The sequence below is a fragment of the Rattus norvegicus genome, chromosome 5 (genome assembly GCF_021556685.1).
Source record: "Rattus norvegicus strain SHRSP/BbbUtx chromosome 5, alternate assembly SHRSP_T2T, whole genome shotgun sequence".
Taxonomy (NCBI): Eukaryota; Metazoa; Chordata; class Mammalia; order Rodentia; family Muridae; genus Rattus; species Rattus norvegicus.
In genome coordinates, this window is record NC_141538.1 from 48,907,886 (window position 1) to 48,934,449 (window position 26,564).

At 38.0% G+C, this 26,564-nt stretch overlaps 1 long non-coding RNA gene across 1 annotated transcript in view; it reads left to right on the top strand.

Annotated features, from left to right (window-relative positions):
- The first annotated feature begins 871 nt into the window (after positions 1-871).
- LOC148005717 (uncharacterized) overlaps positions 872-26,564 on the top strand; it is a 35,478-nt gene continuing 9,785 nt past the window's right edge. Inside the window, exons 1-3 of the long non-coding RNA XR_015621409.1 lie at positions 872-972; positions 3,640-3,815; positions 5,974-6,130. This is a non-coding gene — a long non-coding RNA (uncharacterized LOC148005717). The remainder of the gene's footprint in view (positions 973-3,639; positions 3,816-5,973; positions 6,131-26,564) is intronic.

Genomic DNA, 26,564 nt, shown 5'->3' on the forward strand with positions numbered 1-26,564 from the left:
TTTTTTAGAGTATGTTTTCAATTAAATGGATGCTGCAATTAGATATCATGTAAATCTTTTGTTAAACTGTACAAAATGCGAGAAATACATTTTCTCTATAAATTCTCAAAAGGATACTTCCAGAATGTTGATCTCTCTCTCTCTCTCTCTCTCTCTCTCTCTCTCTCTCTCTCTCTCTCTCTCTCCCTCTCAGTGTTGGTGTATAGCAAGCATGACAAGCACTCTCCTTTACTTATGTGGATCATTGCTGAGTCATGAGTGTATGGGGCACAGAACTTTCTCTGACTGAGGCAGAAAGAAAGAATAAAAAATTAAAAGGGAGAGAGGTGGTCTTAAAACGCAAATAGAAAAGGGAGAGAGTGCTCTTAGACTGCTTCCAGGAAGGCATGCTGATGGGAAGGTTGACGGTCTTTTCAGACAGACATTCTGCCAAACTGTCTCCATTAGCTGTCACAAAGGTATCGCCATCAATGCTTTCTTACTTCATAGTTTCCATGCTGCTTATTGGCACTTCTTAAGAATTCACCAGCGCTGAGGTGGGGGAACTCGAAAAGGTACTTTTGACAGACAGAAGAAAACCATTTAGACTTTTAGAATCTTCCGATCTCAGCACTTACGTGACAGCAGCATGGGGCAGCACCTTGTTACTGTTAGTAAAGTGGCTGCTCTGTCTCTATTTTAGCTTCATGAGAAGCACTTCGGATCTTAAATGCCACCTTTCCTCTCTGTGATAGGTGGCATTTCAATGCCCCAACTCAGGGAATTGCCCCAGAAATTATTACCTCACAAAGGGAAAAAGCAAGCTGACTGTTCACAGTGGCACTGCAAGCTGTTAGCTAAACAGCTGGTTGGTGTCTCTATTAGTCGGTCTGCTGGCTTTGAACTTAGTCACAGACTTGCGCCCAGAGTTCCTCATCTTAGCTCATGGCCAGCCTGTTCATTTCCTCTACTGAGCACCTTACATACTTTCTGGTAAGTACGCATGTCATGACCGACTTGGAAAAGAATGTTTAGGAAGTGAAGAAAAGGTTCCCTCCATGTCTTTCAGAGAATAAAATTAGTCAACTATGGGAGGAAAATAGAATACAAAGCATGATAAAGTTCTAACTCTCTGGTTCTGACCCTGTAGGCCACACCTCCTTTGGGGGGCCAAACAACATTTTCAGAGAGGTCACATAGCAGATATACTGAATATCAGCTATCTAAATAATAATTCATAATGTCAGCAAAATTGCAGTTACAAAGCAGAAATGAAAATAATTTTATGGTTAAGGTCATCACAATGTGAATAAGTGTGTTAAAGGTTCACAGCATTAGGAAGGCGGAGAACCACTCTGCTTAAGCATCTATTGAAAGATGCTCTAGAAATGTTTTCAATGAGCCTTCTGCTATTTTCGCTCAGTTTTCAATATGTTACTTCTTGCATCCATTCTCCATGTACTACGAATCCTTGCTTATTTGTCTCCTGTCTTCTAATGAACTATACTTTACCAACATTTACATTCTTCTCTTCATTTTAACAGGAGTGTTTTACAAACACACTCCAAAATGGCTTGGTTCAGTGTCATACTAAAAAGGACACACTGTAAAATTCCTTCCCAGTGTGCCCTATGAAGTATACACTATTGCCTAATTCTATATGTTACAGTGACTAAATTAAACATTATATGTAGAAAAAAATACAGGTTTGATTTTATGCTATGTCAACAAGAAAAGGCAAATCATATTTCAGATAGATGAAATGACCTATGTAAGAGAGACTAAAGCACACAACAACAAACTTACCTGGTTTTACCTGATGCACAGAAAACAGACAGATAAAAAATCAATTTTGTTTTGTGAATCAGGATTTACAACTTCTGTGGAAATTTAGTGGAAATAAGAAAAAAATCAAAATAACTTCAGATTATCAAAGTGTTCTATTGTTGATTCAAGCCTTTGGTGTGTTATACATTGCATACTCATCAAGTGAGATCTAACATAAGTCTTTGATTTGTTTTAACAGTGCCAGGCAATTAACACATTTTTTTCTAATCTATGTCAGTTGACCTCAATATGTAAGACGACATGTGTCTGGAATCTTCATATATCAGGTTTCAGAAGAAATAACCTTCCTCAAGGTTGTTAAAAATCCACAGACCTTCTGCTTAATCCCCCTGCAGCTTTGGGTAGTGGCTGCTAAATATAAATAAAATAGCAGAGTTTTTCATATTTGTCCCTTTGATTCTATTTTCCAGCAAGGCTTAATCATTTTTAACATCTTTTCTCCCCAGCTGACTGTGGACAATGTAGAAGCATGCGAAGAAAATGATCGATTCTCGCATGTAGTTCCATTTACATGTGTTTATTTTCCTTACAGAGGCAAGATAAATGTATTGGCCACATTGTTTATAATCTGTTCAACGCAAAGAGGACTTGTGGAATAATTGCTTCTTTCTGTTTCGCCTTCCTCCTTGAAGATCTACAACCTCTTTGTGGGTGATGAGCTGATAATTTCAAGCTTCTGCTTTTAGCTCTCCTCCTTCTCCTCTTTTAATAATTCATAGTATAGAGCAAACTGCAGAGTAGAGTTGAGAAGGGTGTGTGTGCCCGTGCACACACATGTGCGTGCATGTGTTTTTATGTGGGCCTATGCGTATCATGCTCATTTTCCTGGCTAAGAAGCACCCATATATTTCCCTAGGAGAAATGGGAAGGACAGCTAGCTTTATGTGCTTCTGAACGCTTGGCATTCTGAGTATCTTTTGTACATAATAACTGCAGGTGCTTCTGGCACAGAAAAGATTCTGTGATCTGGCAGCAATTTTTCTTATTCTGTGACCATGGTCAGTTCACAGAACACAACAGAGGTGGGAGATTGTTGTCTGTCCCTCGGTTGTCTGAAGTCACAGTGCTGCCTTTTGACCCTTAATTTCAACAAGTATGATTGCTCCAGGAACCCCAGCGTGCATATTTGGAGCCGGTGTGGAATTTTGCTGTTCAGTTGATTGTCAATATCTAAACCTGCTTGTAGTTTTTAGAAAAAAAAAAGAAAATGGAATCTCTTTTGTAATCGGCCTGCATGTTTAAAAGGTGCATTGTTAGAAATAAACTGCCACCATTTATTTAGAAGAATGTTTTAAAACAGAACGATGTATCTGGGGAAACGATTGTTGTGCCTGGAGTGCTACTACTTTTTCTCCTTGTGTAGAACACTGCCCACCTTGAAGCTACAGGGTCAGAAGAGAAATGCAGCTGGTCTTCATCAGAACGAAGCCAGTAGATGAACTTAGGCTCGGTAAAAATGAAATTAATAAGAGATTTTTAAATAAGTAATGTAACTTGGAATTAAAAATGGCTAATCTAGCTTCATTACCATTCCTGTGTCACATTAAAATGAATTGGTTTCCCTAAGTATTTTAATTGTTTCCCCTTCTGATTTTCATTTCCTCACTCGTCATCAGCATCTCTCATCAGCAAGCATTTAAAATATTCTCTCTCCTTGCTCAACCCATAGAAATGGATCAGGTATTTGAAACTATGAATTCTATTCTACCTAACAAATAGACTTGATTCGACTTGCACATCCTTTACACCCTGTCCTATTTTCCCCTCCCTAAATGCTGCCCTGTACTAATTCCTTCCTTTGTTTTTTTAAAGGTGACTTCGTAGAGTTAAATGCCATTTAACCACTAGAGGGAAACATACCAATCTACTATGAGCAATTCAGTCTCCAAATAGAAAATTCCCCCTTCAATTGCCGGCCCTGAAGCGTGTTTTCTGTTGAAATTCTCCCTCTGAATATCGACAGCATTATAATAAGGAATCAGCAAAGGGTCTGTATTGATTAAAATATTTAGTGAAGATGATTCTTTTGTTTGTTGAGTAATATGGGACCTATTTCTTGCGGTAGTAGATTTATTTTTCAAACTGAATAAATATCACCAGGTCACAAAGGATGTGTCTCTCTGATGCAAACATTCTTTCACACACTAATTGTGAAAGACAACCTTCATTAGGTGTTGATGACATACTGCACCCATATGATACACCCTGAGTGAATACACATGTCACTTCATCATCACAGGAGAAAATCATCCAGACAAGGCAGATTGCTTTCTATACCCTAGAGTTTTAGAGCATTTTGTAGAATGTCCCCAGTATCTTTATGACCTTGATGTATTTTGTTGATTTTATAATTTTCTAAAGAAAAGCAAGCTATGGATATGGGTCAGTTGGTAACATGCTTGTCTAGCATGCATGAGGACTTGGGTCATTGCCCCAGCGCAGAATAAACAGAGTGTGATGATGCATGCCTCTAATTTTCAGAAGCAGGGAAGTAGGGGCAGGAAAATAAGGAGTTCAAATGCAAGGTCATTTTAGCCACATATTGGATTTGAGGGTGACGTGGAACATAAGGTCATCGCTCAATTGTTTTAGATTTTTTTTGTTTGTTGGTTTTTTTGTTGTTGTTGTATTTATTTATTTTTCTTTTATTGGATTTTTTTTTACATTTTAAATGTTATCCCCTTTTCTGGTTTCACTCCAGAAACCCACTATCTCATTCCTCCTTCCCAGGCTTCTTTGAAGGTGCTCCCTCATCCATCCACCTACTCCCTCCCACCTCCCTACCCTGACATTCCTTTACACTGTGGTATTGAGCCTTCACAGGACCAAGGGCCTCTCCTCCCCTTGATCCTGACAAGGCCATCTTCTGCTACAGATGTGGCTGGACCCATAGGTCCATTGTTGTGTACTCTTGGTGGTTTAGTCCCTAGGAGTTCTGGGGAGGGGGGGCGTCTGGTTGGTTGATATTTCTGTTCTTCTAATGGGGTTGTAAACCCTTTTAGCTCCTTTAGTCCTTTCTCTAACTCTTCCATTGGGGACCCAAGTTCAATGATTGGCTGTTTTTTGTTTTTTTGTTTGTTTGTTTGCTTTTTAAGTAAGAGAAAACTCTGTGATACTGATGTAGCTCATCTTTTCTCTAACTCCATGGAGATTTGTACAGTTGATTTTGAAAAATCAAGGCTAGTACTAAAAGCTGAACTTTATTATATCAGTCCTAGATGAAAAGATTTTATAGAAATGAATAAAATACAAATATGATTCTGCATCTCCAAATGGAGAAGAAATTTACAACAGTCAGAGACTGTGGCCATCAGTAACACCTGGGTGTCACAGAGGACATGTCCATAGTTGTGTCCTTTTCAGTGGAAGAAGTTTATGCAAATTTTATAAGACTCATGTATTTTTTTTTTGTATCAATTCTAGAAAACCAGTAAGGAATTCATGAGAGTCAGTAGCTGTGCATATCTGCTGTTTTGCCTTCCAAGTTCTCAGGCAAATATAAGCTTTCTTTCAATATGGTTATAAGAGACATTTTCTTTTGTACAAATTAACCTCATATTTTGGAATGAGTTAGTTATTTCAGGCATTTTTCTCTTTGAGACAGTTTTGCCATGGACACGTTATTGAAGCATAATAAAGCTCTCTTCTTGATAGTATGATTATCACCAGGATAGGAGAGAATGGTGAAAATGGCATAGAAACACCCAAGAGGAGGGAATAAGGGGACTGGAATTCAGGCTAAACAGGGAAGCCAGATACTTGGCTTAAAATACTCTAATCCACACATTAATTTAGGGTTATTTCTGTTGAGTTTCTTTTGCTTTTGATTAAGATTCTTGGCCAATCTTGGCAGGAATTGAAAAGCCACTGAAAAACTCTGCCATGGATATCTTCCTCGCTTAAAAACTATATTAAAAATAAAATGTATTAACTTGACAATTTTGTATATGGAGGAAAGGGACCTGAGAATTTCCCGAGGAAGAAAAATGTCACATGCTATCTCTCCAGAAACATCTTACATTCCCTCTCTAGACTCCAATAACCTCTTTGATACTGAAAAAATAATTTGTAATCATAGAATATTAATTATGGAAACACTCTGACTCACTAATTTGTGCCTTCTCTCACTGAGCACTACTTTTCTAGACCATTTCGTGTGGCAGGGCAGGACTGCTCCTGGAGGTGAAACTGCATTGGAGACAGTTCTCTAAGCCTCACAGAGGACTTCTGAAGTTAACCATGTGAAGAATTGGATGAGAAATCCTCTTACTGTGTACTCAGCTGACTAAGAGGATCCCAGCTGGTAATTTATCTATAGTACTTTCATTTAATAATGCTGAAGTATTAGAAAACTGCTCTAATTAATTTGATAATCAGTATATATAATTAAATATAGATCTCCTGATATAATTTGAATGTTCAACTCAGGTTGAGGTTCTGGTATTTCTTCTTTACAGGAGAATGAAGTATCAGGTCTGGTTTTTTTAGTTCGTTGCTTTTGTAAAATACTCTGACAAAAGCAGTACAGGGAGAAGTATTCTGCCTGATTGCTCTATGTTTCAGGCCATCACAATGGGAAGTCACAGAAGCAGGAGCTGGGGCAGCCAGTACTACTGTATCCGCCCTTAAGCAGCAGAGATCAGCAAATGAATCTATGACAATGTTTATCTGGATTCCCACTTTATGAAGTTCCAAGAATAGCCGTGTCCAGAATTTGGATGGGTCAGCCACATCATTGAATATAATCAAGATATACCCTCAGAGAATTCTGAGACCTTCCTTGATAAAGTTAATCCCTCCAAGTTGTGCTCAGAGGTTTTTCTCAGGGCCGAGGTCTAGGTCTGTAAAGTTGACAGCCATCACAGTGGCCTGATCACCTTTTACTCTCTCAAATAACTGATGTAATTAACCTACAAGGAGAAAAGGTTTACATGGCCCACATTTTGACAGTTGTAGTCCATGCTAACTTACCCTTTGCTTTGAGCTTGTGATGCTGGTAGAATTTAAGGGAAGAGCCCCTAGGAAATACTGTGTAGCCAGGGAATCCAAAGGACAAAAGAGGTGAAAAGGGGGCTGGTGTGCGAAATTCTACTCATCAACCTACATGGTTATAATACGATTTAAAATAAAATTTTAATTTCATGTGAAAAATAATGGACTTTAATCGCAGTGTCTTAGGGTTTCTGTTGCTGTGAAGTTGAAGAGATAGGAGTACCACAGCAATTGTTATAAAGGAAAATATTTCATATTGGGGCTGATTGAACACCATGGTGCTGGACAGGAAGCTGAGAGTTCTACATAAGGATCCACAGGCAAAAGCAGGAAGAGATTGAGATATTGTGCTTGGCTTGAGCATACTGAATCCTAAAGCCCACCCACAGTGACATACGTCCTCCAACAAAGCCACTCCTTCTAATTCTTGTCAAGTAGCACCACTCGCTAGTGACCAAGCTTTCAAATCTAGGAGCCTGTGAGGACTGTCCTTCTTCAAGCCACAGCAGATACCATTGTCATTTCTGTGCACGCTTGTGTTTGACTATGTTCATTATTGATCACCCCTTTTTTTGTTCTTCTAATCTCCCTTGGTCCCCTCTTTCCACCTTCAGTTTTCACCTCCTAATCCTAATACATATTATTTTATTCAGTTTAAATTCACATATGGGCAAAACATGAACTATCTGTCTCTCCATCACAACTCTCTTAGCTTTTGTTTGAGTAGCTGTTTTCTAGACCTACTGAGTTTTGCTGGTTATTTTATATTATGGTGTTTTTTTTGGGGGGGGAGGGCGAATTGGTTTGTTATTTTTTATTTTATCCTGCTCTTGTTTTAAAATGGCTTTCTATTTTAGCTAGTGAAAAATACATTTATTGAATATTATTAAGAATACAATTTTGAATTCAAGAGGTAGTAATTCTAACATTTCAACCAGGAAGAGTAAAAATACTTTTCTATGTATTTATAATATTTGTTTTTCTGACAAACTCTCATGTAGCTTAGTCTGTCCTCAAACTTCCTGCATATATCCAAAAATGACCTTGAACTTTTTTGTCTTTTTAAAATTTATTTTCTTATTGAATATTTTATATATTTACATTTCAAATGTTTTCCCCTTTCCACACTCATCCACCTCCCCACCCCCTGCTTCTATGAAGATGCTTTCACCCACCCACACACACCTCATTACCCTGGCATTCTCTTACACTGGGAAAATGAGTCTTCACAGGACCAAGGGCTTCTTTTCCTACTGATGCCAGAAGAAGCCATTCTCGGCACATATGTGGCTGGAGATAAGGGTCTCACCATGTGTACTCTTTGGTTGGTGGTTTAGTCCCTGGAAGTTCTAGAAGGTATAGTCAGTTGATATTCTTGTTCTTTCTATGGGGCAGCAAACCCCTTCAGTTCCTTCAGTCATTTCTCTAAGTTCTCCATGTGCTCAGTCTAATGGGTAAGCATCTTTATCCATATCATTAAGTCTCTGGCAGAGTCTCTCAGGAGACATCCCTCTCAGGCTTCTGTCAGCAAGAACTTCTTGGCATCAGCAATAGTGACTGGGTTTGGTGGCTGCATATGGGATGGATTCCCAGGTGTGGCAGTCTCTGGATGACCTTTCCTTCAATCCCTGTTCCACTCTTTGTTCCTGTATTTCCTCCTGTATCTACTATGTTGTCCCTGCCAAGAAGGAGTAATGTATCCACACTTTGGTCTTCCTTCTTCTTGAGCTTCATATGGTCTGTGAATTGGTTTTTGGGTATTACAAGCTTTCGGCTAATATCCACTTATCAGTGAGTACATACCATGTGTGTTTTTCTATGATTGGGTTACCTCACTCAGGATATTTTCTAGTTCCATCCATTTACCTACGAATTTCAGGAAGTCATTATTTTTGATAGCTGAGTAGTACTCTGTTGTGTAGATGTACCACATTTTCTGTATCCACACCTCTGTTAAAGGACATCTGGGTTTTTCCAGCTTCTGGCTATTATAAATAAGGCTGCTATGAACATAGTGGGGCATGTGTCCTTGTTCTATTTTGCTGCATCTTTTGGGTATATGCCCCGGAGTGATATAGCTGGGTCCTCAGGTAGTACTCTGTCCAATTTTCTGAGGAACTGCCAGACTAAAAGCTTGAAATCCCACCAACAATGGAGGAGTGCTCCTCTTTCACCACATCTTTGCCAGCATCTGTTGTCACCTGAGTTTTTGATCTCAGCAATTCTGATTGGTATGAGGTAGAATCTCGGGGCTGTTTGATTTGCATTTTCCAGATGACAAAGATTGTCGAATACTTCTTTAGGTGCTTCTCCGCCATTTAATATTCTTCAACCGAGAATAAATTTTTTGTTTGTTTTGTTTATTTGTTTGTTTTTTTGTTTTATGCACGAACATGGCTGCATATGTTTGAACAAGTATAATTACACATTTGTACATATGCATGCATACATGTGAAAATCAGAATGACACTATGGGCCACATGTGGGGCAGGATCTGAATGGGTGTTCCTTCTGCCTCTGTTCTAAACTTTGCCTCCCTATTCTCTCCGAAGGGTATTCTTGTTCCTCTTTTAAAGAAGGAGTGAAGCATTCACATTTTGGTCATCGTTCTCGAGTTTCATGTGTTCTGTGCATCTAGGGTAATTCAAACATGTGGGCTAATATCCACTTATCAATGAGTACATGCCATGTGTGTTTTTCTGTGATTGGGTTGCCTCACTCAGGATGATATTTTCCAGTTCCATCCATTTGCCTATGAATTTCATGAAGTCATTGTTTTTGATAGCTGAATAATATTCCATTGTGTAGATGTACCACATTTTCTGTATCCATTCCTCTGTTGAAGGGCATCTGGGTTCTTTCCAGCTTCTGGCTATTATAAATAAGGCTGCGATGAACATAGTGGACCATGTGTCTTTGTTATATGTTGGGACGTCTTTTTACCTGTGTACCCAATTTTTAATAGAATTATTTGTTTTTTTGTAGTCTAACTTTAAGTTCTTTGCATATATTAGCTATTAGCCCTCTATCAGATGTATGATTGGTAAAAATCTTTTCCCAATCTCTTGGTTGCCATTTTGTCCTATTGACAGTGTTCTTTGCCTTACAGAAGATTTTCAATTTTGTGAGGTCCCATTTGTTGACTCTTGATTTTAGAGCATAAGCCATTGGTGTTCTGTTCTGGAAATTTTCTCCTGTGCCCATGTGTTCCAGGCTCTTCCCTACTTTTTCTTCTCTTAATTTGAGTGTATCTGGTTTTATGTAGATGGACTTGATCTATATGGAATTGAGTTTTGTACAAAAAGATGGGAATTTGTCAATTTACATTCTTCTGCATGCTGACCTCCAGTTGAAACAGCACCATTTCTTGAAAATGCTATTTTTTTCCCATTGGATGATATTAGTTCTTTTTTTAAAGATCAAGTGACCATAGGTGTGTGGCTTTATTTATCAGTCTTCAATTGCAGTCCATTGATCTATCTGCCTATTTGTGTAGCAATACCATGCAGTTTTTATCATGATAGCTCTAAAATACAGCTTGAAGTCAGGGATTGTGATTCCCCCAGAAGTTCTTTTATTGTTGAGAATAGTTTTTCCTATCCTGGGTATTTTGATATTTCAAATGAATTTGCAAATTGCTCTTTCTAACTCAATGAAGAATTGAGTTGGAATTTTAATGGGTATTGCATTGAATTTGTAGATTGCTTACAGTAAGATGGCCATTTTTATAATATTAATCTTGCCAATCCATGAGCATAGGAGATCTTTCCATTTTCTGAGATCTTCTTCAATTTCTTTCTTGAGGTACTTGAAGTTCTTGTCATATAGATCTTTTACCTCCTTAGTTAGAGTCACACTGAGGTATTTTATATTATTTGTGACTATTGTGAAGGGTGTCGATTCCCTAATTTTTTACACTGCCTGTTTATCTGTTGTGTAGAAGAAGGCTACTGATTTGTTTGAGTTAATTTTATATCCAGCCACTATGTTGAAGTTGATTATTGGGCTTAGTAGTTCTCTGGTGGAACTTTTGGAATCACTTAAGTATCATATCTTCTGCAAATAGTCGTATTTTGACTTCTTGCTTTCCTATTTGTATCCCATTGACTTCGTTTTGTTTTCTATCTGCTCTGCCATGGACCTTAAGTACTATATTTATTAGATAGGAAGAGAGTGGGCAGCCTTGTCTAGTCAACTTTAGTGGGATTGCTTCAAGTTTCTCTCCATTTAATTTGATGTTGGCTATTATTTTGCTGTATATTGCTGTTACTCTATTTAGGTATGGTCCTTGTATTCCTGATCTTTCCAGGACATTTATCATGAAGAGGTGTTGAATTTTGTCAAATACTTTCTAAGCATCTAATGAGATGATCATGTGTTTTTTTTTTCTTTGACTTTGTTTATATAGCGGATTTTGTTGAATGATTTTGCTTTATTGAACCATCCCCGTATCTCTGGTCTGAAGCTTAGTTGATCATGGTGAATGATCATTTTGATGTATTCTTAGACTTGATTTGTGAGAATTCTGAGTATTTTTGCATTGATATTCATAAGGGAAATTGGTCTGAAGTTATCTTTTGTTGTAGCATCTTAATGTGGTTTTGGTATAAGCATGATTGTGGCTTTCTAGGACAAATTGGGTAGTATTCCTTCTGTTTCTATTTTGAGGAATAGTTTGAAGAGTATTGTTATTAGGTCTTCTTTGAAGGTTTGATAGAATTTTGCACTCAACCAGTCTGGTCCTGGGCTTTTTTTGGTTGAGAGACTTTGAATGATTTTTTTCTATTTCTTTACAGGTTATAGCACTGTTTAAATGGTTTATCTAATATAGATTTAACTTTGGTACTTAGTATCTGTCCAGAAAGTTGTCCATTCTCTACAGATATTCCAGTTTTGATGAGTGTATTCTTTTGTAGTAGGATCTGATACTTTTTAAAATATTGTCATTTTTTGTTGTTATACCTCACTTTTTCCTTTCTGATTTTGTTAATTTGGATATTATTTCTATGCCTTCTGGTTAGTTTGGCTAATGCTTTATCTATCTTGTTGATTTTCTCAAAGAACCAACTCCTGGTTTTGTTGATTCTTTCTATATTCTTTTTGGTTTCTACTTGGTTGATTTTAGCCAAGAGTTTGATTGTTTCCTGCCTTCTTCTCCTCTTGGGTGTATTTACTTCCTTTTGTTCTAGAGCTTTTAGGAGTGCTGTTAAGCTGCTAATGTATGCTCTCTCCTGTTTCTTTTCTTTTTAAAAAAATTTTTATTAATATACATTTCAAAGTTTATTCCTCCTCCCGGTTTCCTGTTCATAAGCCCCCATTCCCTTCCCTTCCCTTCCCCATACAGTTATTCCCCCTGTACATCCCTCTTATTGCCCCCCCCCCATATTTCCCTGCACTTGGTGTACAACCTTGGCAGGACCAAGGGCTTCCCCTTCCCTTGATGCCCCAACAAGGCTGTTCTCTGCTACATATGCTGTTGGAGTCCTGGGTCAGTCCATGCATAGTCTTTCGCTGGTGGTTTAATCCCTGGAAGCTCTGGGTGGTTGCCATTGTTTTTATGGGGTTGCAAGCTCCTCCAACTCTTTCAATACTTCCCCTAATTCCCCTTAAGGGGATCCTATTCTTAGTTCGGTGGTTTGCTGCTAGCATTGACCTCTGTATTGGACATACTTTGGATGTGTCTCTCAGGAGAGATCTGTATCCAGTCCCTTTCACCATTCATTTAAGGCACTCAGAGCTATGAATTTTCCTCTTACCGCTGCTTTCATTGTGTCACATAAGTTTGGGTATGTTGTGCCTTCATTTTCATTAAATTCTAAAAAGTCTTTAATTTCTTTCTTTATGTCTTCTCTGACCAAGTTATCATTGTGTAGGGCATTGTTCAGCTCCCATGTGTATGTGTACTTTCTGTTCTTCTTGAAGAACCGTCTTAGTCCGTGCTCATCTAATAGAATGCATGGGATTAGTTCCATCTTCTTGTATATATTGAGACCTGTTTTGTGACCAATAATTTGGTCAATTTTGGAGAAGGTACCACGAAGTAATGAGAAGATGTTGTTTTCTTTTGTTTTAGGATGAAATGTTTTATAGATATCTGTTAAAACCATTTGTTTCATAACTTCTGTTAGTTTCACTGTGCCTCTGTTTAGCTTCTTTTTCAGTGATCTGTCCATTGATGAGAGTGGGGTGTTTAAGTCTCCCACTTGCCCAGAGATAAGGCTGTCCCACAGCCCTCTGGACCCAAAGCATGCCTGGAGAGAGCTGGTCTCCCAAGAGTGTTCTCACTACTAAGATCACAGGCTTACAGGCCCACAGGAAGGACAAAGTCCAGTTAGAGACAGCAAGGTTAATTAACATCAGAGATAACCAGATGGCCAGAGGCAAGACCAAGAAGGTAAGCAACAGAAACCAAGACTACTTGTCTTCAACAGAACCTACTTCTTCTACCATAGCAAGCACCAGATGCCCCAACACACAAGAACTGCAGGATATGGATTTAAAATTATATCTCATGATGATGACAGAGAATATTAAGAAGTACATAAGTAACTCTCTTATAGAAATACAGGAGAACACAGGTAAACAAGTAGAAGCCCTTAAAGAGGAAACACAAAAATCCCTTAAAGAGTTATAGGAAAGAACAACCAAACAGGTGAACAAATTGAACAAAACCATCCAGGATCTAAAAATGGAAATAGAAACAATAAAAAAATCACAAAGTGAGAAAATCCTGGAGACAAAAAAACCTAGGAAAGAGATTAGGAGTCATAGATTCAAGCATCACCAACAAAATACAAGAGATTAAAGAGAGAATCTCAGGGGCAGATGATACCATAGAAAACATTGACATAATACACAAAGAAAATGCAAAATGCAAATAGCTCCTAACCCAAACCATCCAGGAAATTCATGACACAATGAGAAGACCAAAGCTAAGGATAATAAGCACAGAAGAGAGGGAAGATTCCCAACTGAAAGGGTCTTTAAATATCGTCAATAAAATTATAGAAGAAAACTTCCCTAATCTAAATTAAGAGATGCCCATGAACATACAAGAAGCCTACAGAACTCCAAACAGATTGAACCAGAAAAGAAATTCTTCCAGTGTAACAATAGTCAAAACCCCAAATGTACAAAACAATGAAACAATATTAAAAGCACTAAGGGAAAATGCAGACCTATCAAAATTACACTAGACTTCTCACCAGAAACTCATAAAGTAACAGATACTGGGCAGATGTTGTAAGACCCTAAGAGAATATAAATGCTACCCTAGGATACTATATGCAAAATATTTTCAATTATCATAAATGGAGAGTCAAGATACCCTATGATAAACACAAATTTACACAATATCTTTCTACAAATCCAGCCCTACAAAGAGTAATAGATGGAAAACTCCAACACAAGGAGGAAAATTACCCCTAGAAAAAGCAAAAATTAATCTTCTTGCAATAACCCCAGAAGAAGATAGCCACAAAAACGTAATTTCACCTCTAAAAACAAAAAATAACAGGAAACAACAATCACTATTCCTCAATATCTCTTAACACCAATGGACTCAATTGCCCAATTAAGAGATATAGACTAACAGAATGGATACAGAAAGAGGACCCATCATTTTGCTGCCTAGAGGAAACACACCTCAGAGACAAAGACAGACACTACCTCAGAACAAAAAGCTGCAAAACAATTTTTCATGCAAATGGTCTGAAGAAATAAGCTGGAGCAGCCATTCTTAAATCAAATAAAATTGACTTTCAACAAAAATTTATCAAAAAAGTTAAGGAAGGACACTTCATACTCATCAAAGGAAAAAAATCTGTGAAGATGAACTCTTAGTTCTGAGCATCTATGCTCCAAATATAAGGGCACCCACATTCATAAAAGAAACTTTACTCAAACTCCAAGCATACATTGCACCATACACAATAATACTGGGAGACCTTGAACTTCTAATGCTCCTGCTTCTACTTTCCCACTGCTGAGGTAACAGTTTCAGTAGTACATTCAGTGCTTGCATTCAACCCAGTGTTTTGTGCATGCCAGACAAGAAAGACTGCAAGTGGGTTCCATTACTTGTCCCCACAATGCTTTTGTAAATATTTTTTCTTCTGAGGATGAGTTTCCTTCAATAGCTTGTATTGTGGAGTTGCCAGTTCATGTTTGCACGTGGAAGAATTTGAGTGTTTTGTTTCCTACCAAATACCCAAATATTCTAACAATGAAGGGTCAGCTTAATTTAATTTAATCCTCTGTATCTGTGACCAGACTTGAAGTGTAATATTTATGTGAGTTGTCATTATCCTGTTCCATGCCCTTATATAAGAATATATAATACTAAATAATTTATCAATTACTGGCATTATTTTAATGGCAGTGTTTGAGTTTGTATTATATCAGGGCACTGACACCTACTTGGGATTTACTTGTATCTTACCATGACTGTGGGTAGATGGAAAAGGGGTTCAAAGATAATAGCAGTGGGCAGAGCTTTTCATTTTGTAATAAGCTATCTCTTATGCAAACAAAATTCCCTAGGATGGCATTATTCTCTTTACTTTGCCAGGATGGTCTTCCTACAAATCATTGTGCCCTATCTTCCAACATTTTTGTATTATGTTACTAACATGATTTTTAGTGAAGAGTGGATACAATCAAGTTTTAGCAGTAATAAATGATTCTAGAACTCTGAAGAAGTATGCGACTCCCCAGTCATGGGCACCAGAGGCTTCTCTCCTAATTCCAAGAAACCATACACCTCCAAGCTTAAATTTCAATTATCATCACAGACAACTCATCACCATGCCTTCATAATCTACTTATTATTCTATTGTTATAGTTATATTTCATTTATTATATACCTTTTGTTTCATTTTTGTAGGTGCTCATATATTAGGAATAGTGTGTGATACTGACATAATTTTCAGGTCCTTTGTTGTTCAAAGTATATATAGGAGGGCTAGCTCATTTCCCTACATAAATGATAATTTATATTATAAATCATTATCTATTTCTATAAAATACATTATATTTACTTGGATCTCTTGTTTCTGCAATACTGTAGTCTGATTTCATTACATGTTTGTATTTCTCCAAATAAGAAAAAGAATTATTTACCCCCACTCTCATCATTCAACAGTTGCTTATAGTTCTTTATATAATGTTAAGTCCTTATGGGCTTTCTCATATCTAACTTTTGGTGGCTAGTACTGCTTCTTGTTCAGCTCATATTTAGGCAGACATGATAGTGAGAATTTATGTCAAAATTAATCTAACATAGTCTTACAGAAATCTCCCTGATGCTCTGTCTCTTACAACACTTCCCACCCTTTTGTGCAATATTCCATGAATCATTGGAGAAGCGTTTGTTTTGTAGATATATCCATTAATACTGGGCTCCAAAATTTGCATTTTGATTTATTATAATTTTCTTCATTGGTATAAATATGTAAGAAAATAAGTTCCACGATGAAGGGTGAAAACTACATCAATCTATGGACATAAGGAGAGAATATTAAGAATGTAGTATAGATTATGCTGTTTTAAAATAAGTGGTGGTTATAAGTTCTCCTCTAAGATCATGACCTTCATTAGCACTGGGGAGTTAGGTATGTTATCCTTACCTGACATAATTTCTCTCTTGCTTACTATATCTTAAGTCCTACTAGAGATCTGTTAGTTTCAATGAAGATTTGCGTGCCACTACTGCATGCTTGAGGTGTACTGCTCCATGACAGAAGAGCTTACCAATTATGGTCAGCCCTGAAAAACAAGGGACATTTATGTAGCCTGATCAGCCCTTATTTAGGTATTTAGGAATATGCATTTATATGTGTGTCTATGTATGCATACATATACATAGACATATGTATGTACGTCACAACAATTAGCGAAAATAAAATACAGACTTGTAAAGGAGCAAAATAGCACATAAGGAGGAAAGCAAAAGGGAAATGTGTAATTATAATATCAAAAAGTAAAGGCCATCCTCTGCTACATATGTAGCTGGAGCCATCGGTCCTTTCATGTATACTCTTTGGTTAGTTTAGTTCCTGGAAACTCTGGGGTGTCTGGTTGGTGGATATTGTTGCCCTTCCTATGGGGTTGCAAACCCCTTCAGCTCCTTCAGTCCTTCCCCTAATTCCTCCATTAGGGTCCTAGTGTTGAGTCCCATGATTGGCTGCAAGCATCCATCTGCATATGTATTGGTCAGGCTCTGACAGAGCCTCTCAGGAGACAGCCATATTCAGGCTCCTTTCAGCCAGCACTTCTTGGCATCAGCAACAGTGTCTTGGTTTAGTGACTGCATAGAGGATGGATTCCCAGGTGGGGCTGTCTCTAGATGGCCTTTCCTTCAGTTTCTATTCCAATCGTTGCCTCTGTAGACAGGAGCAGTTAGACAGGAGCAGTTCTGGATTATATTTTTAAGGTGGATGAGTGGCCCCATCCTTCAACCAGGGGCCATCCTAACCACTGGATATAGTCTCTACAGACTCTCTCCCCTTTGTTGGATATTTTAGCTAAGGTTATCTCCATTGGGTCCTGGGAACCTCCTGCTTTCCTGGTGTCTGGGACTTTCTGGTGGCTACCCCAAGTTTTCCATGCCACATTGCTATACACTTTTGTTTGATTTCATGACCCTCTGAACTTCTGTCTTTTAGAATACCATAAATTATATTTTGTTCAGTAGATTACTCTACACACACACACACACACACACACAAACACACACACACGTATAATTTTCTACATGTATTGATAAAAGTAGAGAAAGATACTTCACTAATGAAACACAGAGATGAGGTACTGAAGTTCTTTTAGGCTGCTAACAATTGTCGTTTTATAAACCCTATATTTCATGCTATGTCACCTTCTTACATCTTGTTATTGTTAGATCATGCCATGGTATACTAGTATTTTTTATAAATTAAACTGTAGTACACATAATTGCTTATAACTTATCTTGATAGAGCTGTATTTTATCAACCTTGACACAGATTTACTGACTGAATAAGACTTTAATATCTGCTTTAGGCAAACAAACTTAGAAATCCTCATGGTTCTCCTGAAGTCTGAGTGTTTAATTAGAATTTAAATTTATCTTATTATAATTAATTACCAGGTGTGACTATGTTTGCATATGTCACTGGTAAAGTATGTGTTTGAAGCATAATCTCTCATGCTGGAGATCTGGGAAATGAAGCCTGATAAATGGTCAGGCTATGAAAACGGTAACCTAACAAATGAATTAATGCCTGTTATAGGAGGATTTGAGATGGGAGCTCGGTCTCTAGTCCTCTCACATCATCTAACGCCTTCCTTCATAAGATAATGTAACAAGGCCCTCAGCTCATGGACTTCACAGCATCCTAAATCATGAGAGGTAAATTTATACTCTCTTCTGTGTAGCAACAAATTAGACAAAGAAAGGTGCTGTATAAAATAATCCTTCTGAGAAAAACCATCATTTTATATTGTTGATCCATTATTGTTTTATTCTTAAAATATCTATAACTTTATTAATGTCAACTGTAATACTCAATAAACCAAAATAGAGGCAAAAGACAGCATACCAGGAGATTTAAAATACAAATACATTATGTACTTGTACAAGAACTATCTCAATTTCGGAAATGTGTAATATGTGTTTTGTAATTGAGGGAATATTATGATGGATTTAATCTGTATGTGTATGGATACATTGGAGATACACCTTCAGTGTTAGAATGGCATAGCACTTTGGAGTAACAAGGGATGTATTTAACCTGATGACTGAGGTTTCCACGTGAAAGATTGGAGAACAAGTATTTTTAAAAGCTGTTATGCTCCCTCCAATTGTGGTGACCATTCCCAGTGCCTGGAGCTATTTGTCTGGGCTTGTGTTGTGGGTTCATGCTCAGGTGTAGAAAACCCGGTAATTATAAATGACAACAATGGGGAGAAGCTTGATTCCATATGCTTCTATCTGTGGCCCTGGAAACTGATCTCAGACTCTTATCTACTGCATCTACTTCTCCCACTTGCGGTCCAGCAATCAGTGCCATGCTCCATTTTTCTGTATGAATCCTTGTAAATGGTCTCTGATTTTGTGTAAGACACTACTGTTTTCCCAATCATTTAAATGATGCATCCTATTACACACAACAGTAGTGGCAGAGATTACTAGGCAAAGAATGCAAAGGCCATTGCAATCGACAGTGGAATGTCATGAGCTCTGTGAAATGATCACAATTCCAAGGACAAGGATTTGTCTTTCTTTCCTATGCCTATACTTCTCCAAACCTCAGAAAGAAAAATAAAAATTTAATGGTTGTGGTTAATAATAGTGAGCAGTGGATCATAATTTTCAGAGTCTAGCTTTGACATGCTTTTTTTTTAAGGTGAGAGTACTAAAGTAACTTGAATCAATATTGATCCTAAGTGGGAACTAAACTGAAGCATGTCTGCTAGTAGAAAAAAATAATTAAAAATCAAATTAACATTTATGCCTTTAGAGAAGACATAAATCTCTTCTACTCCTCCAGTGCTGAGAAATTGTGACACTCAAGAAGATGTAAATCAAAAAGGAATAATAATAGCCAGTGCATTTCTTTTTAATGTAAGAGAAACAAAACTGACAGTGATTATTGATTCTTGCAAATCGCATAGTATCTTATGGAGAATGATACACGAATGTCTTAAATTTTATGCTAAACTAGAGGTGAAAGGTTTAATCTACTCATCCAAAGTTATTTAGTACTTATTATATGGTAGATAGTGTTCCAGGCTTGGAGAATATATCGATGATTAAAATGAAACTGTTCTAATCTAAAGCAGTTTGTAGCTTAGTGAGGGAGACAGATGGAGAAATCATTATTAAAGCAAAGTAATAATGAGAGCATGTTGGTCTTTTTTTTTTTTTTTTGGAAATTAGAGAGCTCAGGTAAATCAGGGAAAATTTTTAAGCCACAGCTGTAAGGGAAGAGGATAAACAAAGCAAGAACTTAATACTAAACGTTCAAAGTAAAACCCACACAAAATTCAATGCAGTTATGGTGGAGTGGTGGAGAGGAATGCGAGAAAGTACATGGAGGAGAAAGACACCCATAAATGTAAGACAGAAGACAAGGTGGAGAGAGGAAAGCATTATAGCCCTCTACATCTCTGGCCTTGGCAAACATGTCTCCTTGTTGACCACTTGTCCATGACTTACATTAATGTCTTATCCGGGAAATCTTTCCTAGGCTTTTGCTACTCTCACCTTTGACTAGACTCTTTAGATTGCAATAATTAGGGTAATTCAGATTATTTGACTTGATTTGGCACTCTAGGAGCTCATTGGAAAGTAAGGGAAATAAGGCCAATGATAGCAAAGTCAAAGTCACCGGGACTATGGCTTTCAGAGTGAAGCATCGAAGGATCTGCCATGTAAAGCAGGAGCTACACTGTTATGTGGGACCAGACTCTCATTGGTTGATCAATGTTGTTCCGTCTACATTTTAACCTTTAAATTCCCCATCGTAGACTGGCTTTTTTGAATCCCTGTATGTGCTTATTTATATTTTTACATATCTTTTTACTGTTTTCTATCATTCATATATATATATATATATATATGAATAGTATATATATGAATAGTGTATATATATAAATATATATATATACTATTTTTAAATATTCTAACAAAACTTTGTAGAACAGAAGATTTGACTGTACCCATAAATCACCACCAAGAAGACAGATAGCTTAGATACCATTGTGGGCCCAAAAAAATATCTAGAGCAAGCACCAATGTCAACTTTCATGGCTAAGATAATAATTAGTACAATAATTAAGATGCCTAACAGGGCATACCTTGTGATAAGGCTTTTGGGAGTGGCAAACAATCAGATATCTGTCTCTTATGTAAATTCTGAAATACATACTTTTAATCACTTATTTGGCAAATGCTAGTTTCCTTTTAAAAAGCATAGCTAGTGAATGTGATTATTGGGGGGAGGGCGGTAATTGGGGGAGGATGGGGAGGGGAACACTCATAAAGAAGGGGAGGGGGAGGGGTTAGGGGGATGTTGGCCGGGAAACCGGGAAAGGGAATAACAATCGAAATGTAAATAAGAAATACCCAAGTTAATAAAGATTAAAAAAAAAGGCATAGCTACTTGACAGGATTAATCGTGCTACTTTTATATCTTTATTTTTTTTATAGGTTTGAGCTTTATCTCTCATGTAGGATATGATGTTGCTGAATGCAAGTAATTTTAAAACTGTCATTTGAACTCATGGTATTGTTTTCATATTTATTATGCTTAGTAGACATTTGTTGATTTAAACACACTTTAACTACCTATTTTTGTATTCCTTTTTTTCCATACTGGAGACAAACATGTTCTTAATGATGGACAAATGCTCCACTCCACCTTTATACCCACGTTATTTTATTCTTCTAGATAACTGTGAGGAAACCCTACAAATTGAGGTCGCAGTCTACTGTGACTGGATATCTCTTCAGATTTCAGTGCAAAATTGAGGTTCTTTTTACCAGCAGGGAATCTCCTTCACTGACCTTGTCTGGGTAGCCTGAACACCATACCCTCTACTCTACCTGTGGAAGGCTAAGCAGTACTTGGTAAACTTACAACCAACACCAACCCTTGGCCCTTCAGCCCATAAGAACCCAACAAGCAAGTACCTGAGATTCCTGAAATGCTTCTCCATATTAGTGAGGTACTCATAGAACTTTAAACTTTAGCCAATAATTTTCATTTACTTCAAAAACTCCTTCCCATTCTCCAATGTCCATATACAGCACCCACTTTTGTGGGTCCATGTCCACTCTACTGCTGCACACAGCCTCTAAGAAAGACAGGACACAGGGAGTTTAACTGTGCTTACCACCCCACTGCTGGGATGGGTATTGGACTGTAGGGAAACTCTGAGATGCAGTTTCAAGGGTGGAAAAGTATGGTCTGAGATGTGGGCAAGCAGGAGTTGGTTCTGGGGTCCCCAGGCCTGCAAAAAGGCCAGGCATGGGCTTCTCAGACTCTTATACATCCAGGTGCCATTGGGAGTCACTAAGAGCAGAGTTGAGGACCTGAAGGCTGGGGATAGCATCTAGCCTGGGCCTGGGGGAAAGAGGAGCTGTGGATTATCCCATGGATGCTTGCCCTTAGCTTGACAAAGGCAGACTTGGTGGAGGTTGTATCTGGGAGGACAGAAAGGTATTCTACCAGAGAATTCAGCTTCAGCTCTGTAGGCGAATGCCTTCTTCATGATGCACCATGACAGTTCAGATGAAAGTGACAGTCCACAGTTATAAACATTAGTTATTCATGGCCTTAAGTGGATGCATGATGTACCATGCCGACTTCTCATGGTAGACCTGAAATTAAATACTGTTTGCAGAGAGGAATGACTGGGAAGGAAAGCTTATTACCTAAGCCCTCCAGGCCATTAAGTACCTCATTAGCATGGAGAACTCTGTTTTGGTCCTACATGGCCATAGTGCACGTTTCTTTATGTGAAAATGCAGCATGTGTTTCTAGGCCAGGAATCTAGTAGTGGATGGGGAAACCACTTAAACCTCAGGTGTGTGCCCACTGAGTGTCTGGGTCTCAACCTGTTTTACCTTACTTAACTTCCTGACAAAGTTTTATGTGCCACACCCACTTGCCCCAATAAAGTATGTGTGTTCAAGCTCATCCCAAATTAAGTGTATGGGCACAGCTAAGATCATCTACATGAGCTGTTTCATTGAAGACCATTGGAGAAGTCCTTAGTCTAAAAAAGCTGTAACAGTACGATCCTCAGAGAAGGAACCCCACCTCTCCATCTGCTTCCTAACCCCCACCCAACTTTCCCCTACCCTCGACTCCTCACCATCAACCACCCACCCCCTTATCCCCCTGTCCAGCACTCGCTCCCAGCCAGACCAGGATCCTGTAGATACCCACCTGTTCTGGACTCTGCTTCATCCTTTCAACCTGGTGTGCTATGACTTCTGGATACCCTGAAAGGAAGGAAGCCCAGAACTTAGAACCACAGGTGGACCACAGATAATCATATAAAGTAGTGAGTTTTATTTTGACAGTTTTATAATACTTTGTTCTGGTGGAGTCTCCTCCCTTCTCTTCTTATTCCCTTACTTTATTCTTATGCTCTCTAACCTCATTAATCTCCCCATATTCTTATCTCATAGGTTTAGTTACTGATCTCCTTCCCTTGAAAGAACCTTTTCCTCTCTCAGTCCCATTTTGAAAACCAAATTTTATGATATTTCAATACACAGTCTTGCCCAGATTTATCTCAAACTTTCAATTCTTCCCCCTCAATCTGGTGTAGCTGAGAGTACATGTGCACTCTACTGTGCCGTAATGTTTATTGTATTTTTTATTGTATATTTTTATTTACATTTCACATGTTATCCCCTTTACCAGTTTTCTATCCATAAACCCCCTATCCTATCCCCTCTTCTCCTTCTTCTATGAGGGCATTCCCGAACCCAACCACCCACCCCTTCCTGCCTCCCTGCCCTGACATTTCCCTACATTGGGGGTAAGGGGAATCCCAGCTATAGCAGGACCAAGGGCTTCTCCTCCCATTGGTATCCATATTATATTTTAATTTGAAAATTCCATACAATAACTTTGGTCACGTTTAGCTTCCCTTGCATAATTTGTATTAATCCCCCTTCTCTTTCCTTTCAAATTTGTGTGCTTTTGTACCACTGGACCTCATATAGTCAATTTTGTGACTTCCAAATACTCTTTAATGTGAGTCCTCCCACTGGGGTATGTTTTACTTATTAGGGGCCTAGAGAAATCCAATTCTTCCTCTTGTAGCTCCACAAACACAGGCAAATCATGGTGCTTGCCTTGACATTCTGGGATTTAGCCTTGCTTGTATCTGCACAGGTATGTGTTTATTGTCACAGTTCCTCAAACAGGAATTGTGACTCATAATCACAAAATCTACAAGATCAATGGATTGAAATTATCCTTTAGTAGTTTTAGGCATCAGTTCTAGAACATTCTCCTTAAGCAACCAAATGAATAACTGTTAAAATTTATAGACTATTAGCATATGATTAATATACATTCTTCTCTGGTTTCAAAGGGCCTCCAAATGACACAGAATATCAATATAATGTAAATGAAATGTAAGTAGTTGTATACTATAGTTTTAAGTAAATACTGACAAGAAAACTGTGCATATGCAAAATAGATATCATTTCCCAAATATTTTCTTTTTTGTTAAAAATAGATCATTTTCTCATATAACATGTATGCTGATTAAAAATTCTCTCCTTCTACTTTTCCCAATTCCTTACCACCTAGCTTCCAACTTTGATCTACTCTCTTTCTGTTCTCTCATTACAAAACAAACAGGCTTCTGCAGGATACTAATAAAATGAGCTAAGATGAGATAACCAAAAAAATTTGCATACTGAAATTGGGTAAAACCAACAGAAGGAAAACAGCCCAAAAGAAGGCAAAATGAACAGAGATCCACTCACTCATACATTCAGGAATCCCACTAAAAGCCTAATTTGAAAGTACAGGATAAAATAAGAAAAGAAAAAAAGTATAAATAAAAGAAAATAAAAATAAAAAAATACTAAGATAGTATTAAAAAAAGAAGACCTGCCAGGACACTATGAAACAAGGAACCTCCAAAGAAGTTTGTTTTCTGTTGGTCATTTACTGCTTGCATGCAACCTGTACTTATGAGCAGTTTGATTCCTTAGTAAGTGTGCTATTGCTGTGAAGAGAGGACATGACCATGGAAACTCTTACACAGGGAAATATTAACTTGGTTTTGCTGACAGTTTCTGAGATTTAGTTCACTGTCATCATGGCAGAGAGAATTTTAGCATGCAGGCAGGTATGGTGCTGAAGAAGTAGCTGACAAAGAAACAGTAGAGGAGAGAGAGAGAGAGAGAGAGAGAGAGAGAGAGAGAGAGAGAAGTGAGGGAAGGGGAGAGGAGGAGAAGGGGGAGGAGGAGAGGGAGAGGGAAAGAGATCTCCACTGGGCTTGGCTTGGGCTTCCGAAATCTCAAAACCTACTTTCAATGACACACTTCCTCCCTGATGATTAGGTACTCAAAATATAATCCTGTGGGGACCACTCTTATTTAAACTACCATATTTCTCTAGTGAGATTCCCTTGGAGGAAAATAAATTTTAATTTGCTTCTGCACCCTGCAAGGTCTTCATGTTCAGCATTAAAATATTCCATCCTGCAGCAGGAAGGTAAACCATTCATAATAGCTTCAGGAAGTTCCTGAAACAAACAAGATACAATAAGCCCCTCCATGGGAGAATAAGCAATAAAAGCTGAGAGCTCCACTCAGACAGAAGAAAGCTGAGATTCAAAGACTCTCAGAAAAGAAAGGTTGCAAAGATGACTCTGAGACCAGATCACCTGCGTAGAAGAGGCTCAGACCTGCTAAGGCACTTGGAAATGATATTCTTCTATCTGCTGGGCTGCCTGTAGGCTGTGTATTATGTTCCACTATTCTGTTTCATAAGCTGTCACCCATGCTCACAAGGGGTATCTTGATGCAGCTTTCTTTGAGTCATTTTAGCTCCCGTAGATATCCAATACAAGTCCTTGGTTTATATCGTTGGACTTTGGTGGTATCTGTACTTTGGTGTATCTATATGCATTGGACTCCCTATTTGGAGTGAGCAGACAGACTTGTGTGTTTTATCTAGATAGTAAAATATTGTCACACAGAACCAGGTAATGCCTGCTGATATTGAAAGCTGGGATAAAGTGGTGAATTGAGGGGAGAAACATTGTAGAAAGTCTATGTAATTCATCAGAGATGGAGGTCAGAGAGGTTGGGGCTCAAAATCTCAGCTACTGTAGGTGTTCTACAGAGGTAGGGATGAGACTTGGGGATTGAGCTTAGAAGGAGAGAAGGAGAGGTGATGATCTACAGTTAGTCTACATAATTTCCTAGCTTGAGTGGCCTGCGGATTCCCAGGGAAGTCTTGCTAGAGATGGAGTGATTGTACTTCCCCAAATCTTTTCAAACGGTTGTGTTTGCATGTATGGAATAACTGGACACACAAGATGAATGCAGAACTACTTTGTTTTTACAGCACCCATCATAATATCTTTGCTGACAGTACTGTTATGAATTTTTACATAAAGCATATTAATGAAAAAAAAAGACAAGCACTGCTCACCAGTTGATATTTTTCTTTACTTAAAGGAAGTAGGATAGCCTTTCACAGTGTCATGGATACTAGCCATAAACAAGTGATTCTTGACTCCAAGATAAAAGACTGTTAGTCACAGTATCTACAACTGCTACGGTGACATCATTTGTAGCACTTTCTTGAACCCTTCTCATAAAGCAATGTAATGGGGACCAGTTGACATATGTACATTCAGTGTATTGTATAATAGAAACACCAGAATGTTCGTAAAAAATGAGCTTTTATGAGGAAGTTGCTAGGCAACTTGTGAAACTGCCCCTGAGAGAGAGATCATCTTTGTTGTTGGTGGCACAGCAAGTCTTCCCTATGTCCCAGAGAGAGGTATTATCTTTCCCCTTCCAATACAGTTGCCACCCAAATCTTTCTGAAAAAATAATCTAAGAGATCTTCCAATGTCTTTCTTAAAAGATGTGTAGAACTATTTCTGGCATTTTGGTATAGCTTATACTTTACTTCTTAGAGAATCAACATTTTGCCATAATCATTATTTTAAGAATTATAATTAATTCTTATTGTCATTAATTGTAATTAATGTGT